The following is a 19,058-nucleotide window of genomic DNA, read 5'->3' as shown; positions in this document are numbered from 1 at the left end:
GTTCCGCGCTTTGCACAAAGGTCCACTTGACCACCGACGCGTGGACAAGTGCATGCGGACAGGGACGCTACATTTCACTGACGGCACACTGGGTGAATGTAGTTGAGGCTGGGACTGCTTCCCAAACTGGCCCGGTGTACCTCGTCTCCCCGCCTAACATTCCTGGCAGGGACACGAGAAGAACACCCCCCTCCTCCTCCTCCTCTACCGCCTCCTCCTCCGCCACCGCCTCCTCCTCCGCCACCGCCTCCTCCTCCGCTGTTAGATTGACCCCAGCTATGAGTTGGAAACGTTGCAGCACTGGCGTTGGTAGACGTCAGCAGGCTGTGCTGAAGCTGATCAGCTTGGGGGACAGACAGCACACTGCCTCCGAGGTGAGGGATGCCCTCCTCGATGAGACGGCAATATGGTTTGAGCCGCTGCACCTGGGCCCAGGCATGGTCGTTTGTGATAACGGCCGGAACCTGGTAGCAGCTCTGGAGCTTGCCGGACTCCAACATGTTCCATGCCTGGCCCACGTCTTCAACCTAGTGGTGCAACGTTTCCTAAAGAGCTACCCCAATGTTCCAGAGCTACTGGTGAAAGTGCGGCGCATGTGCGCCCACTTTCGCAAGTCGACAGTAGCCGCTGCTAGCTTAAAATCTCTCCAGCAACGCCTGCATGTGCCACAACACCGGCTTTTGTGCGACGTCCCCACACGCTGGAACTCAACGTTTCAGATGTTGAATAGAGTGGTTGAGCAGCAGAGACCTTTGATGGAATACCAGCTACAAAACCCTAGGGTGCCACAAAGTCAGCTGCCTCAGTTTCACATCCATGAGTGGCCATGGATGAGAGACCTTTGTGACATCCTACGGGTCTTTGAGGAGTCCACAAGGAGGGTGAGCTCTGAGGATGCGATGGTGAGCCTTACAATCCCGCTCTTGTGTGTTCTGAGAGAATCCCTGATTGACATCAGGGATAACTCAGATCACACAGAGGAGTTAGGGATAGCATCCGATCCGTCACAGCTGGAGAGTAGGTCCACACATCTGTCCGCTTCACTGCGTTTAATGGAGGAGGAGGAGGAGGAGGAGGAGGAGGAAGAAGAGTTGTCCGATGATGTGATGGTGATACAGGAGGCTTCCGGGCAACTTCGAATCGTCCCATTGTTGCAGCGCGGATGGGTAGACATGGAGGATGAGGAGGAAATGGAGATTGAACTTTCCGGTGGGGCCAGAGGAGTCATGCCAACTAACACTGTGGCAGACATGGCTGAGTTCATGTTGGGGTGCTTTACAACCGACAAGCGTATTGTCAAAATCATGGAGGACAACCAGTACTGGATCTTTGCTATCCTTGACCCCCGGTATAAAAACAACATCTCGTCTTTTATTCCGGTAGAGGGGAGGGCCAATCGCATCAATGCTTGCCACAGGCAATTGGTGCAGAATATGATGGAGATGTTTCCAGCATGTGACGTTGGCGGCAGGGAGGGCAGTTCCTCCAGTAGGCAACCAAGTTCTCACCGGTCCACACAAACGAGGGGCACACTGTCTAAGGTCTGGGACACCTTGATGGCACCCCCTCGCCAAAGTGCCGCCACGGAGGGTCCTAGTGTCACCAGGCGTGAGAAGTATAGGCGCATGTTGCGGGAATACCTTTCCGACCACAGCCCTGTCCTCTCCGACCCCTCTGCGCCCTACACGTATTGGGTGTCGAAGTTGGACCTGTGGCTTGAACTTGCCCTATATGCCTTGGAGGTGCTGTCCTGTCCTGCCGCCAGCGTCCTATCTGAGAGGGTGTTCAGTGCAGCCGGTGGCATCATCACTGACAAGCGCACCCGTCTGTCAGCTGAGAGTGCCGACCGGCTCACTTTGATAAAAATGAACCACCACTGGATAGAGCCTTCATTTTTGTGCCCACCTGTGTAAAGCACTCCAACATGAAACTCCATGTCTGTACTCAACCTCTCCAATTCCTCCGCATCCTCATACTCATCCACCATAAGCGTTGCACAATTCTGCTAATACTAGGCTCCCTCCAACATGATTTCCCCCAACTCTGCTGGTTAGAGGCTCCCTCCACCCTGATTTCCACCAACTCTGCTGGTTAGAGGCTCCCTCCACCCTGCTTTCCCACAACTCTGCTGGTTAGAGGCTCCTTCCACCATGAATTTGCCCAAACTGGGCTGTTTAGAGGCTCCCTCCACCATGAATTGGTCCAAACTGGGCTGGTTAGAGGCTCCCTCCACCATTAATTGGTCCAAACTGGGCTGGTTAGAGGCTCCCTCCACCATGAATTTGCCCAAACTGGGCTGTTTAGAGGCTCCCTCCACCATGAATTTGCCCAAACTGGGCTGGTTAGAGGCTCCCTCCACCATGAATTGGTCCAAACTGGGTTTTTTAGAGGCTCCCTCCACCATGAATTGGTCCAAACTGGGCTGGTTAGAGGCTCCCTCCACCATGAATTGGTCCAAACTGGGTTTTTTAGAGGCTCCCTCCACCATGAATTTGCCCAAACTGGGCTGTTTAGAGGCTCCCTCCACCATGAATTGGTCCAAACTGGGGTGGTTAGAGGCTCCCTCCACCATTAATTGGTCCAAACTGGGCTGGTTAGAGGCTCCCTCCACCATTAATTGGTCCAAACTGGGCTGGTTAGAGGCTCCCTCCACCATGAATTTGCCCAAACTGGGCTGGTTAGAGGCTCCCTCCACCATGAATTGGTCCAAACTGGGTTTTTTAGAGGCTCCCTCCACCATGAATTTGCCCAAACTGGGCTGGTTAGAGGCTCCCTCCACCATGAATTGGTCCAAACTGGGGTTTTTAGAGGCTCCCTCCACCATGAATTTGCCCAAACTCTGCTGGTTAGAGGCTCAATCCACCCTGATTTTCAAAACAAATGTTGGTGCCAACCTCAACTTACTACAAGGGCCAAATTCACTGCTGGTGACAAGCTCTCCTCACTGCAAGTGCCAAATACACATGTTTCAAGGTGTTTTCCTACTGTCAGAGAGGTGGTATTGAGTGTGTAAAGTGTGTAGTTGTTAGGCTGTGATGTTGGGGTAATAGAGGGTCTTTGGTGTGTTAGATGCCCCCAGACATGCTTCCCCTGCTGTCCCAGTGTCATTCCAGAGGTGTTGGCATCATTTCCTGGGGTGTCATAGTGGACTTGGTGACCCTCCAGACACGGATTTGGGTTTCCCCCTTAACGAGTATCTGTTCCCCATAGACTATAATGGGGTTCGAAACCCGTTCGAACACACGAACATTGAGCGGCTGTTCGAATCGAATTTCGAACCTCGAACATTTTAGTGTTCGCTCATCTCTACAAAGATTGAAAACAGAACAGGTGATTAATGTCATATCAATGTTAAAATCAGAATAGGGGTTCCATGTACCATGTGGATATCAAGCATGCACACTGTAGGTCCATTCAAAGTCAATGAGAATGCCAAAGATATTCCAATATTGGATTAGATGCTCAACTGTCTGTCCATTCAGACAAGGTAAATGGGTCTACCATGGACAACATATGTCCATCAAGTCCAACCAAAGGATGGGAACAGATATGGGAGGTATGAAGAAAATAAGTCAGGTTACAAAAACTGACAATGGAGCCCTCATCTAAATGTAAGCATCCTCCATAATGTCATGAGTATGAATGTGTAGACTGGATGTTCTCAAAACCATGGGCACTGCCAGGTATGTGATATTTCAGATGATCCACCAGAAGAGAACATGGAAGTTGGATCAGACTGCTCTTGGAGGTTTTCATAGTATAGAACCATGTCCAAAATAAAAGTAGTCTTTTTTTTTTTTTTTATAAAGACTATTTGTGGGACCATGACTGATTAACGTTTTATATATGATGTAGAAGGAGGACTTAGTACTTCATCTGTGTTTGCAGATAACACAAGGCTCTGTAGTTTTGTAGATACGGTACATAATATTCTCCACCTGTGGACCAGGCTTATGGAACCAGTATGACTAAATGACTCAAGTTGTATAACACAGATAACAACACTATGTCTCCCTGGTAGAATTACATTTAGGAAGAATAAATAACGTAGCAATACATGATGATTATTTTGCCTGTTTACTGTTCAGGTCTTTACTAGAGATGAGCGAACACTAAAATGTTAGAGGTTCGAAATTCGATTCGAACAGCCGCTCAATGTTCGTGTGTTCGAACGGGTTTCGAACCCCATTATAGTCTATGGGGAACAGATACTCGTTAAGGGGGAAACCCAAATCCGTGTCTGGAGGGTCACCAAGTCCACTATGACACCCCAGGAAATGATGCCAACACCTCTGGAATGACACTGGGACAGCAGGGGAAGCATGTCTGGGGGCATCTAACACACCAAAGACCCTCTATTACCCCAACATCACAGCCTAACAACTACACACTTTACACACTCAATACCACCTCTCTGACAGTAGGAAAACACCTTGAAACATGTGTATTTGGCACTTGCAGTGAGGAGAGCTTGTCACCAGCAGTGAATTTGGCCCTTGTAGTAAGTTGAGGTTGGCACCAACATTTGTTTTGAAAATCAGGGTGGATTGAGCCTCTAACCAGCAGAGTTTGGGCAAATTCATGGTGGAGGGAGCCTCTAAAAACCCCAGTTTGGACCAATTCATGGTGGAGGGAGCCTCTAACCAGCCCAGTTTGGGCAAATTCATGGTGGAGGGAGCCTCTAAAAAACCCAGTTTGGACCAATTCATGGTGGAGGGAGCCTCTAACCAGCCCAGTTTGGGCAAATTCATGGTGGAGGGAGCCTCTAACCAGCCCAGTTTGGACCAATTAATGGTGGAGGGAGCCTCTAACCAGCCCAGTTTGGACCAATTAATGGTGGAGGGAGCCTCTAACCACCCCAGTTTGGACCAATTCATGGTGGAGGGAGCCTCTAAACAGCCCAGTTTGGGCAAATTCATGGTGGAGGGAGCCTCTAAAAAACCCAGTTTGGACCAATTCATGGTGGAGGGAGCCTCTAACCAGCCCAGTTTGGACCAATTAATGGTGGAGGGAGCCTCTAAACAGCCAAGTTTGGACCAATTCATGGTGGAGGGAGCCTCTAAAAACCCCAGTTTGGACCAATTCATGGTGGAGGGAGCCTCTAACCAGCCCAGTTTGGGCAAATTCATGGTGGAGGGAGCCTCTAAACAGCCCAGTTTGGGCAAATTCATGGTGGAGGGAGCCTCTAACCAGCCCAGTTTGGACCAATTAATGGTGGAGGGAGCCTCTAACCAGCCCAGTTTGGACCAATTAATGGTGGAGGGAGCCTCTAACCAGCCCAGTTTGGACCAATTAATGGTGGAGGGAGCCTCTAACCACCCCAGTTTGGACCAATTCATGGTGGAGGGAGCCTCTAACCAGCCCAGTTTGGACCAATTCATGGTGGAGGGAGCCTCTAAAAAACCCAGTTTGGACCAATTCATGGTGGAGGGAGCCTCTAAACAGCCCAGTTTGGGCAAATTCATGGTGGAGGGAGCCTCTAAAAAACCCAGTTTGGACCAATTCATGGTGGAGGGAGCCTCTAACCAGCCCAGTTTGGACCAATTAATGGTGGAGGGAGCCTCTAAACAGCCAAGTTTGGACCAATTCATGGTGGAGGGAGCCTCTAAAAACCCCAGTTTGGACCAATTCATGGTGGAGGGAGCCTCTAACCAGCCCAGTTTGGACCAATTAATGGTGGAGGGAGCCTCTAACCAGCCCAGTTTGGACCAATTAATGGTGGAGGGAGCCTCTAACCACCCCAGTTTGGACCAATTCATGGTGGAGGGAGCCTCTAAACAGCCAAGTTTGGACCAATTCATGGTGAAGGGAGCCTCTAAAAACCCGTTTGGACCAATTCATGGTGGAGGGAGCCTCTAACCAGCCCAGTTTGGGCAAATTCATGGTGGAGGGAGCCTCTAAACAGCCCAGTTTGGGCAAATTCATGGTGGAGGGAGCCTCTAACCAGCCCAGTTTGGACCAATTAATGGTGGAGGGAGCCTCTAACCAGCCCAGTTTGGACCAATTAATGGTGGAGGGAGCCTCTAACCACCCCAGTTTGGACCAATTCATGGTGGAGGGAGCCTCTAAACAGCCAAGTTTGGACCAATTCATGGTGGAGGGAGCCTCTAAAAACCCCAGTTTGGACCAATTCATGGTGGAGGGAGCCTCTAACCAGCCTAGTTTGGACCAATTCATGGTGGAGGGAGCCTCTAAAAAACCCAGTTTGGACCAATTCATGGTGGAGGGAGCCTCTAAACAGCCCAGTTTGGGCAAATTCATGGTGGAGGGAGCCTCTAAAAAACCCAGTTTGGACCAATTCATGGTGGAGGGAGCCTCTAACCAGCCCAGTTTGGACCAATTAATGGTGGAGGGAGCCTCTAAACAGCCAAGTTTGGACCAATTCATGGTGGAGGGAGCCTCTAAAAACCCCAGTTTGGACCAATTCATGGTGGAGGGAGCCTCTAACCAGCCCAGTTTGGACCAATTAATGGTGGAGGGAGCCTCTAACCAGCCCAGTTTGGACCAATTAATGGTGGAGGGAGCCTCTAACCACCCCAGTTTGGACCAATTCATGGTGGAGGGAGCCTCTAAACAGCCAAGTTTGGACCAATTCATGGTGAAGGGAGCCTCTAAAAACCCGTTTGGACCAATTCATGGTGGAGGGAGCCTCTAACCAGCCCAGTTTGGGCAAATTCATGGTGGAGGGAGCCTCTAAACAGCCCAGTTTGGGCAAATTCATGGTGGAGGGAGCCTCTAACCAGCCCAGTTTGGACCAATTAATGGTGGAGGGAGCCTCTAACCAGCCCAGTTTGGACCAATTAATGGTGGAGGGAGACTCTAACCACCCCAGTTTGGACCAATTCATGGTGGAGGGAGCCTCTAAACAGCCAAGTTTGGACCAATTCATGGTGGAGGGAGCCTCTAAAAACCCCAGTTTGGACCAATTCATGGTGGAGGGAGCCTCTAACCAGCCCAGTTTGGACCAATTAATGGTGGAGGGAGCCTCTAAACAGCCAAGTTTTGGGAAATTCATGGTGGAGGGAGCCTCTAACCAGCCCAGTTTGGACCAATTCATGGTGGAGGGAGCCTCTAAACAGCCCAGTTTGGGCAAATTCATGGTGGAGGGAGCCTCTAACCACCCCAGTTTGGACCAATTCATGGTGGAGGGAGCCTCTAAACAGCCAAGTTTGGACCAATTCATGGTGAAGGGAGCCTCTAAAAACCCGTTTGGACCAATTCATGGTGGAGGGAGCCTCTAACCAGCCCAGTTTGGGCAAATTCATGGTGGAGGGAGCCTCTAAACAGCCCAGTTTGGGCAAATTCATGGTGGAGGGAGCCTCTAACCAGCCCAGTTTGGACCAATTAATGGTGGAGGGAGCCTCTAACCAGCCCAGTTTGGACCAATTAATGGTGGAGGGAGCCTCTAACCACCCCAGTTTGGACCAATTCATGGTGGAGGGAGCCTCTAAACAGCCAAGTTTGGACCAATTCATGGTGGAGGGAGCCTCTAAAAACCCCAGTTTGGACAAATTCATGGTGGAGGGAGCCTCTAACCAGCCCAGTTTGGACCAATTAATGGTGGAGGGAGCCTCTAAACAGCCAAGTTTTGGGAAATTCATGGTGGAGGGAGCCTCTAACCAGCCCAGTTTGGACCAATTCATGGTGGAGGGAGCCTCTAAACAGCCCAGTTTGGGCAAATTCATGGTGGAGGGAGCCTCTAAAAAACCCAGTTTGGACCAATTCATGGTGGAGGGAGCCTCTAACCAGCCCAGTTTGGACCAATTAATGGTGGAGGGAGCCTCTAACCAGCCCAGTTTGGACCAATTAATGGTGGAGGGAGCCTCTAACCACCCCAGTTTGGACCAATTCATGGTGGAGGGAGCCTCTAAACAGCCAAGTTTGGACCAATTCATGGTGGAGGGAGCCTCTAAACAGCCCAGTTTGGGCAAATTCATGGTGGAAGGAGCCTCTAACCAGCAGAGTTGTGGGAAAGCAGGGTGGAGGGAGCCTCTAACCAGCAGAGTTGGTGGAAATCAGGGTGGAGGGAGCCTCTAACCAGCAGAGTTGGGGGAAATCATGTTGGAGGGAGCCTAGTATTAGCAGAATTGTGCAACGCTTATGGTGGATGAGTATGAGGATGCGGAGGAATTGGAGAGGTTGAGTACAGACATGGAGTTTCATGTTGGGGTGCTTTACACAGGTGGGCACAAAAATGAAGGCTCTATCCAGTGGTGGTTCATTTTTATCAAAGTGAGCCGGTCGGCACTCTCAGCTGACAGACGGGTGCGCTTGTCAGTGATGATGCCACCGGCTGCACTGAACACCCTCTCAGATAGGACGCTGGCGGCAGGACAGGACAGCACCTCCAAGGCATATAGGGCAAGTTCAAGCCACAGGTCCAACTTCGACACCCAATACGTGTAGGGCGCAGAGGGGTCGGAGAGGACAGGGCTGTGGTCGGAAAGGTATTCCCGCAACATGCGCCTATACTTCTCACGCCTGGTGACACTAGGACCCTCCGTGGCGGCACTTTGGCGAGGGGGTGCCATCAAGGTGTCCCAGACCTTAGACAGTGTGCCCCTCGTTTGTGTGGACCGGTGAGAACTTGGTTGCCTACTGGAGGAACTGCCCTCCCTGCCGCCAACGTCACATGCTGGAAACATCTCCATCATATTCTGCACCAATTGCCTGTGGCAAGCATTGATGCGATTGGCCCTCCCCTCTACCGGAATAAAAGACGAGATGTTGTTTTTATACCGGGGGTCAAGGATAGCAAAGATCCAGTACTGGTTGTCCTCCATGATTTTGACAATACGCTTGTCGGTTGTAAAGCACCCCAACATGAACTCAGCCATGTCTGCCACAGTGTTAGTTGGCATGACTCCTCTGGCCCCACCGGAAAGTTCAATCTCCATTTCCTCCTCATCCTCCATGTCTACCCATCCGCGCTGCAACAATGGGACGATTCGAAGTTGCCCGGAAGCCTCCTGTATCACCATCACATCATCGGACAACTCTTCTTCCTCCTCCTCCTCCTCCTCCTCCTCCATTAAACGCAGTGAAGCGGACAGATGTGTGGACCTACTCTCCAGCTGTGACGGATCGGATGCTATCCCTAACTCCTCTGTGTGATCTGAGTTATCCCTGATGTCAATCAGGGATTCTCTCAGAACACACAAGAGCGGGATTGTAAGGCTCACCATCGCATCCTCAGAGCTCACCCTCCTTGTGGACTCCTCAAAGACCCGTAGGATGTCACAAAGGTCTCTCATCCATGGCCACTCATGGATGTGAAACTGAGGCAGCTGACTTTGTGGCACCCTAGGGTTTTGTAGCTGGTATTCCATCAAAGGTCTCTGCTGCTCAACCACTCTATTCAACATCTGAAACGTTGAGTTCCAGCGTGTGGGGACGTCGCACAAAAGCCGGTGTTGTGGCACATGCAGGCGTTGCTGGAGAGATTTTAAGCTAGCAGCGGCTACTGTCGACTTGCGAAAGTGGGCGCACATGCGCCGCACTTTCACCAGTAGCTCTGGAACATTGGGGTAGCTCTTTAGGAAACGTTGCACCACTAGGTTGAAGACGTGGGCCAGGCATGGAACATGTTGGAGTCCGGCAAGCTCCAGAGCTGCTACCAGGTTCCGGCCGTTATCACAAACGACCATGCCTGGGCCCAGGTGCAGCGGCTCAAACCATATTGCCGTCTCATCGAGGAGGGCATCCCTCACGTCGGAGGCAGTGTGCTGTCTGTCCCCCAAGCTGATCAGCTTCAGCACAGCCTGCTGACGTCTACCAACGCCAGTGCTGCAACGTTTCCAACTCGTAGCTGGGGTCAATCTAACAGCGGAGGAGGAGGCGGTGGCGGAGGAGGAGGCGGTGGCGGAGGAGGAGGCGGTAGAGGAGGAGGAGGAGGGGGGTGTTCTTCTCGTGTCCCTGCCAGGAATGTTAGGCGGGGAGACGAGGTACACCGGGCCAGTTTGGGAAGCAGTCCCAGCCTCAACTACATTCACCCAGTGTGCCGTCAGTGAAATGTAGCGTCCCTGTCCGCATGCACTTGTCCACGCGTCGGTGGTCAAGTGGACCTTTGTGCAAAGCGCGGAACTAAGGGCCCGCCTGATGTTGAGTGACACGTGCTGGTGCAAGGCGGGGACGGCACACCGGGAGAAGTAGTGACGGCTAGGGACGGCATAGCGAGGTGCCGCAGTTGCCATCAGGTCCAGGAAGGCGGGAGTTTCAACAAGCCGGAACGCCAACATCTCCTGGGCCAGCAGTTTAGCGATGTTGGCGTTCAAGGCTTGCGCGTGTGGGTGGTTAGCAGTGTATTTCTGCCGCCGCTCCAATGTCTGAGAGATGGTGGGTTGTTGTAAAGAAACGCCTGATGGTGCCTTTGATGGTGCAGGAGAAGGAGATAAGACAGGACCAGGGGAGGATGAGGTAGAAGTCAACAAAGTGGCGGAGGCAGATGAAGTGGTGTCCTGGCTCGTCCTCTGGAGTGCATCGCCAGCACAGTCAGCAGTGGCAGTGGCAGAGGCAGAGGCAGTGGCAGAGGCAGTGGCAGTGGCGTGAACGGCAGGCGGCCTTTGTCCTGCCGTTGCTGCCTGCCACTGATTCCAGTGCTTGGATTCCAAATGACGGCGCATTGAAGTGGTGGACAGGTTGCTCTTCTCAGAGCCCCTAATCAATTTCGAGAGGCAAATTGTGCAGACAACACTATATCTGTCCTCGGCGCATTCCTTGAAAAAACTCCACACCTTCGAGAAACGTGCCCTCGAGGTGGGAGTTTTTCGGGGCTGGGTACGAACTGGAACATCTTGGGAGATTCCGGGTGTGGCCTGGCTTCGCCTAAGCTGCTGACCTCTGCCTCTGCCTCTAGCTACCCTTTTTGGTGCTGCACCTGCCTCAACATCCACACTACTTTCCCCGCTTGACATCCCCCCTGTCCAGGTCGGGTCAGTGTCCTCATCATCCACCACTTCCTCTTCCAACTCCTGTCTCATCTCCTCCTCCCGCACAATGCGCCGGTCAACTGGATGCCCTGACGGCAACTGCGTCACATCATCGTCGATGAGGGTGGGTTGCTGGTCATCCACCACCAAATCGAACGGAGATGGAGGAGACTCTAGTGTTTGAGCATCTGGACACAGATGCTCCTCTGTTAGGTTCGTGGAATCGTGACGTGGAGAGGCAGGTTGAGGGACAATGAAAGGAGCGGAGAACAGCTCTGGGGAGCAGGGACAGTTTGGGTTATTGTTCTGTAAAGCTTCGGAATTTTGGGAGGAAGGAAGACAAGACTGTTGGGTAATAGGAGGAGAGGAGGCAGAGTCTGACTGGCTGCTGGACAATGTGCTGTAAGCGTTCTCTGACAGCCATTGCAAGACCTGTTCCTGGTTCTCGGGCCTACTAAGGTTTGTACCCTGCAGTTTAGTTAATGTGGCAAGCAACCCTGGCACTGTGGAGTGGCGCAATGCTTGCTGCCCCACAGGAGTAGGCACGGGACGCCCTGTGGCTTCACTGCTACCTTGCTCCCCAGAACCATTCCCCCGACCTCGCCCACGGCCTCGTCCACGTCCCTTTCCGGGAGCCTTGCGCATTTTGAATTCCTAGTTAGAAATTGGCACTGTATACCAGTAGTAAAAATTGTGGGTGCACGTAACCCCAATATATTCTTTGAATTCCCAGTCAGACACTGGCACTATATGGCAGTAGCAAGAAATGAGGGTATTTATAACCCCAATATATTCTTTGAATTCCCAGTCAGACAATGGCACTGTATACCAGTAGTAAAAATTGTGGGTGCACGTAACCCCAATATATTCTTTGAATTACCAGTCAGAAACTGGCACTATATGGCAGTAGCAAGAAATGAGGGTATTTGTATTCCCAATATACTCTTTGAATTCCCAGTCAGACAATGGCACTGTATACCAGTAGTAAAAATTGTGGGTGCACGTAACCCCAATATATTCTTTGAATTACCAGTCAGAAACTGGCACTATATGGCAGTAGCAAGAAATGAGGGTATTTATAACCCCAATATATTCTTTGAATTCCCAGTCAGACAATGGCACTGTATACCAGTAGTAAAAATTGTGGGTGCACGTAACCCCAATATATTCTTTGAATTCCCAGTCAGAAACTGGCACTATATGGCAGTAGCAAGAAATGAGGGTATTTGTATTCCCAATATACTCTTTGAATTCCCAGTCAGACAATGGCACTGTATACCAGTAGTAAAAATTGTGGGTGCACGTAACCCCAATATATTCTTTGAATTACCAGTCAGAAACTGGCACTATATGGCAGTAGCAAGAAATGAGGGTATTTATAACCCCAATATATTCTTTGAATTCCCAGTCAGACAATGGCACTGTATACCAGTAGTAAAAATTGTGGGTGCACGTAACCCCAATATATTCTTTGAATTCCCAGTCAGAAACTGGCACTATATGGCAGTAGCAAGAAATGAGGGTATTTGTATTCCCAATATACTCTTTGAATTCCCAGTCAGACAATGGCACTGTATACCAGTAGTAAAAATTGTGGGTGCACGTAACCCCAATATATTCTTTGAATTACCAGTCAGAAACTGGCACTATATGGCAGTAGCAAGAAATGAGGGTATTTATAACCCCAATATATTCTTTGAATTCCCAGTCAGACAATGGCACTGTATACCAGTAGTAAAAATTGTGGGTGCACGTAACCCCAATATATTCTTTGAATTACCAGTCAGAAACTGGCACTATATGGCAGTAGCAAGAAATGAGGGTATTTGTATTCCCAATATACTCTTTGAATTCCCAGTCAGACAATGGCACTGTATACCAGTAGTAAAAATTGTGGGTGCACGTAACCCCAATATATTCTTTGAATTACCAGTCAGAAACTGGCACTATATGGCAGTAGCAAGAAATGAGGGTATTTATAACCCCAATATATTCTTTGAATTCCCAGTCAGACAATGGCACTGTATACCAGTAGTAAAAATTGTGGGTTCACGTAACCCCAATATATTCTTTGAATTACCAGTCAGAAACTGGCACTATATGGCAGTAGCAAGAAATGAGGGTATTTGTATTCCCAATATACTCTTTGAATTCCCAGTCAGACAATGGCACTGTATACCAGTAGTAAAAATTGTGGGTGCACGTAACCCCAATATATTCTTTGAATTACCAGTCAGAAACTGGCACTATATGGCAGTAGCAAGAAATGAGGGTATTTATAACCCCAATATATTCTTTGAATTCCCAGTCAGACAATGGCACTGTATACCAGTAGTAAAAATTGTGGGTGCACGTAACCCCAATATATTCTTTGAATTCCCAGTCAGAAACTGGCACTATATGGCAGTAGCAAGAAATGAGGGTATTTGTATTCCCAATATACTCTTTGAATTCCCAGTCAAACAATGGCACTGTATACCAGTAGTAAAAATTGTGGGTGCACGTAACCCCAATATATTCTTTGAATTACCAGTCAGAAACTGGCACTATATGGCAGTAGCAAGAAATGAGGGTATTTATAACCCCAATATATTCTTTGAATTCCCAGTCAGACAATGGCACTGTATACCAGTAGTAAAAATTGTGGGTGCACGTAACCCCAATATATTCTTTGAATTACCAGTCAGAAACTGGCACTATATGGCAGTAGCAAGAAATGAGGGTATTTGTATTCCCAATATACTCTTTGAATTCCCAGTCAGACAATGGCACTGTATACCAGTAGTAAAAATTGTGGGTGCACGTAACCCCAATATATTCTTTGAATTACCAGTCAGAAACTGGCACTATATGGCAGTAGCAAGAAATGAGGGTATTTATAACCCCAATATATTCTTTGAATTCCCAGTCAGACAATGGCACTGTATACCAGTAGTAAAAATTGTGGGTGCACGTAACCCCAATATATTCTTTGAATTCCCAGTCAGACACTGGCACTATATGGCAGTAGCAAGAAATGAGGGTATTTGTATTCCCAATATATTCTTTGAATTCCCAGTCAGACAATGGCACTGTATACCAGTAGTAAAAATTGTGGGTGCACGTAACCCCAATATATTCTTTGAATTACCAGTCAGAAACTGGCACTATATGGCAGTAGCAAGAAATGAGGGTATTTGTATTCCCAATATACTCTTTGAATTCCCAGTCAGACAATGGCACTGTATACCAGTAGTAAAAATTGTGGGTGCACGTAACCCCAATATATTCTTTGAATTCCCAGTCAGACACTGGCACTATATGGCAGTAGCAAGAAATGAGGGTATTTGTATTCCCAATATACTCTTTGAATTCCCAGTCAGACAATGGCACTGTATACCAGTAGTAAAAATTGTGGGTGCACGTAACCCCAATATATTCTTTGAATTACCAGTCAGACACTGGCACTATATGGCAGTAGCAAGAAATGAGGGTATTTGTATTCCCAATATATTCTTTGAATTCCCAGTCAGACAATGGCACTGTATACCAGTAGTAAAAATTGTGGGTGCACGTAACCCCAATATATTCTTTGAATTCCCAGTCAGACACTGGCACTATATGGCAGTAGCAAGAAATGAGGGTATTTGTATTCCCAATATATTCTTTGAATTCCCAGTCAGACAATGGCACTGTATACCAGTAGTAAAAATTGTGGGTGTATATAGCCCCAATTCTATTGCTAGGGGACTTGCAGGGTATTTCTGGGGTGAAGGTGGGGGGGCACACCGTTGGAACGGGTATCGGGGTATATATCGGGTATACGGGAATACACTGACAGTGTATTCCATTCAGGATCCTGGGAAAGCTGGGTTGCGGCGATTGAGCCCGTCAGTGCCACGTTACACTGACAAGCTTCTCCCTGGAATTTAGCTCTTACAAGAGCTGTTGGTTGTCTTCTCCTTCCTATCCTAGCCTGTCCCTGCCTACCCAGAATCTAAGCCCTAGCTAGCTGGACGGAAACCTCCGTCCTCGGTGAATTGCAAGCTCAGAATGACGCGAAGCTGGGCGTCGCTGTTCTTTTAAATTAGAGGTCACATGTTTTCGGCAGCCAATGGGTTTTGCCTACTTTTTTCAACGTCACCGGTGTCGTAGTTCCTGTCCCACCTACCCTGCGCTGTTATTGGAGCAAAAAAGGCGCCAGGGAAGGTGGGAGGGGAATCGAGTAATGGCGCACTTTACCACGCGGTGTTCGATTCGATTCGAACATGCCGAACAGCCTAATATCCGATCGAACATGAGTTCGATAGAACACTGTTCGCTCATCTCTAGTCTTGACCATTGTAATAGATGAAATTTTGATTTTATGATGCATTCCACTTCAATAAGTGATGTTAACCAGAAACAGAAGGCAAATCCACAAATGATAAATTGGAAACAGATTTATTGCAGCTACATATATTATCAATCTACAAATTTGCAAAGGTATATAAAAAAAACCATGACTGGTTTCCATATGTGTCTTAATTTCAGGTTTACCTAAGTAAAATTCCATTAATCTAACATGTGAAAGCCAGAAAGAAATTCTGATAATCTGGTAGGCAACAAAAATAGCCCAATATCAGATTACCATCAAAGTAATGTAATAGTTCAGTTTATATGAGCAGGCAGAGTAAAGAATAGGGGACTGGTATAGTACTGATATATATATATATATATATATATATATATATATATATATATATATATGTAATCCCCATGTATGAGCCCACATGAAAATATACCTCTAGTGATAAATAAAAAGCTTACACTACACTAACATCCTCACTAAAGCCAGGCTCACACTGCCTTCATGAATTTGGGATCAGAGCAACAGACTTAAACGCTGATGGAATAACTGAAGCAGATGTAGCCCTCTCTGTCTGCATTCCTCACTTTTCACTGTAATGTAAAAAACAAACTAAAGGCGGGTTCACATCTGCTCCCGGTCTCCGGTTTAGACAATCCGGACGGTTTCCGCCTTCTGCCCTGTGAAACTAGACAGGAAAGGGAAACCCGGCGGTCAGATTTCAAGCCCATTCACTTGTATGGGTTTGTAAAGGTGACCCCCCGTGTGCATCTTCTGCCTGTCTGTGGGGAAACCGTTTTTTAGGCAGACACAAAGTCGGACATGCAGGACTTTGTGACCGGTTAAAAATAACGGTTTCTCCATGGACAGGCTGAAGACGCACACAGGGGGGTCACCTTTACAAACCCATTGGCTAAACCGGAGACCGGGCGCAGATGTGAACCCGCCCTTAGGCCAGTGCCACATGTAGCGTAAATGCATTGGTCTGTCTGTTTTACAGGACCTGCAAGGTGGATGACATTCTGGCTAATCTCAGCCAGACATTGCAGAAAAATATCCGCAGCATGTCAATTATACCTATGGAAACACTGGCATGTTCCATATAGCTATAATAGAAGCAGTAAGTCTGCAGAGCAAAACTCTGTGGACTTTTTATGAACAGCACTATGGAAAAAAAATCACGATGCTTTTCCACGTTTTTTTGGCTGCACCATGCTACATGGGGTTTTAGTCTAAAGTTTTCTTCCATCTTCTTGATCTACTTTTCTAGCGGAAGAAAACGATCTGCAGGTAGCACATTCTCTTCTGTTACAAAAATAAGCTAACAAGACAGAAGAAAGCTCCATCTGCATCATTCTATTGGTGTTTAAGTCCGTTGCTCTGATCTCATGGTAGATAAGAGCAACAGCCTTCAATAATGACAGTTTGAAGAACCTCCATAGTACTTTTGTGAGGCTTTTCTCTTTATGGTCCAGACATCTTTGTTGCAAGTTGTTATCATTGTCTTCCATGTTTCAGATAGATTAGAGCTGCAGCCCGGTCACCTGTCACTGCGTCTACAAGACATATAACTCACATTACACTTCTTTCTTTTTGTCTCTTGCTCCTTGTACTTAATCTCTGTGTTGATGTTGGGGTGAGGAACTAAGATCTCACATTCTAGTAGCTTGGTGTCCCAGCAGTCAGGCTACCAACAAGCTAACATTTTTCACCAATAGCCCTTACAAGTGTACATCTTAACAATAATAGCAGATGTCTAACTGGATGTATTGTTGTAATGCACATTTCTACAGTGCTATTAATCTCCCCAGACTTTTCTTGTGCAAATGAAACTGATGTTCAGAAACGCATCGTAAAGCAGGTGTCGGGAAATTAATCAAGTTTACTCAGTACCCTGGACAGCGGCAAAATACAGTATTTTCTACTCGGAGCCGAGAAATGCAAACTAAGACTGAACAGCTACAATTACAATTAGCGAGTTATCATTTCCAGAGCTACAGTTCAACAACAGCTGGAAAGATACAGACTCTCTTAATCTGCTCCCATCAGACGCATTCACTGGAGTTTTCTTCTGTTATTTTCAGTAGACTTTAATTTATCTAAAGTAAAAGCCTCGTCTGATTGATATATATTTAGACGCAGAATAGTTGTCTTGTATTTATTGACTGGACGTCTTAAAGTGCATTTACGCTTTTTAACACCGTGACTTTTACATCTAACATTTCGTACTGATTCTTTCTATAATATTTTTAAAGGGGTTTTCCACTACATTAGAGATAGAGCTCCGTCACCTAAGCTAATTCACACACAGGGCTCAGGAGTGAAAAATCCAGTGACAAATACTGCAGCACACTATGCAATTGTTGCCACAGATTGTGAGCATGTCTGCTGTGGATTTGCTGCAGGCTTCACCTTTTGCGATGCTGCTGCATACATTGATAGGTTGTGGATATAAAATACACAGCTCCGGTCACTTTCAGCTACAGATTCTTTATTAATGCATGTCATTGACATCTGTTCAGCTCTCATACTGGAAGCATTTCAGATTTCCTACCTGCAATTCTGCAGCAGAACATCAGTAGTGTATACGACCAATGTGGACATATCCTACTAACATAGGAGCGACACTGTGGCTCAGTAGTTAACACTACAATCTTGCAATGCTGGAGTCCTGGGTTCAAATCCCACCAGAAACAACATCTGCAAGGAGTTTGTATGTTCTCCCTGTGTTTGCGTGGATTTCCTCCCATTCTACAAAGACATACTGATAGGGGAACAAAAATGTACATTGTGATTGCTGTATGTGGGTTCCCAATCTACATATAAAAAAAATATCCTACTAATGTATAGATAACTTATACTGTATGTAAGTCTCTAAACTCCACCTAGTGATGTCTGCAAGCAGCTAACATTTTAACACTTAAAGGGGATTTCCCATGTATATAGTTATTTTTACATTTGTAGATAATTAAAAGTTAATTTTTTTTGTAAATATAAGTAAACATTTTGCAGAGTTTTAAAGATTTTCTCTAAATATCTTGTGGTCACAGCCTGTTGTCTTGATCAGTTGTCAGTGGATACGACCATGAATGTAAGGGTATGGGGGCACTCATCCACATTAGGGAGAGTGTTTGCCTACATAGGCAGTACGGAGACTTACAAGTCATTCCTGCTCCGCTAGGGATTATGGGTAAAAAATATGCAAATCTATTCTCCAGGATGGAATTAAGAGAACAGAGTGCACTCTGTACACCACCCTATAGAGGGCAGCATCCTTAACATCATGAACGACTCAGTTATAAAGTCTTTTAATCATAATGTGGATTTAATTGCTAAATCAGTATTTCTGTCCCAAAAGGAACAGATTCCCAACATATTTTTTAACCATGAATGTAAAGTCAGAGAATCAGCAATGATTTCCTTATTGTGACCGGGATATCTTCTGATACACGTAGTGTCCCTGCCTGATAACCCAGCTACAATAAGAAAATCATAGCTGGGTTCCTGACAAGTCCCAATTTGCAAAAATGTTTAACTTTTAATTTACTACAGATATAGATATTATTATGTACATGGGAATACCCCTTTAAGGCAATGGATCTCTGATGCTCTGTACAAGATGAAGGGGGAGATACAAGCATGCAACAACCAGGGTAGCAAACATAGTACCTGTTATGGGGCCTGACAAGTAAGGGAACCCATTTCCACTGAAATGTAGGATCCAATTAGTGAGAAGTATGGATGATGGAAGAAGATGTGGAAACTATATGTGCCTCCATTATCCCTGCACTGTGACATCATTG

Source organism: Leptodactylus fuscus, chromosome 3 (genome assembly GCF_031893055.1).
Source record: "Leptodactylus fuscus isolate aLepFus1 chromosome 3, aLepFus1.hap2, whole genome shotgun sequence".
In the NCBI taxonomy this organism is placed as follows: Eukaryota; Metazoa; Chordata; class Amphibia; order Anura; family Leptodactylidae; genus Leptodactylus; species Leptodactylus fuscus.
This window is presented reverse-complemented; position numbering follows the sequence as displayed.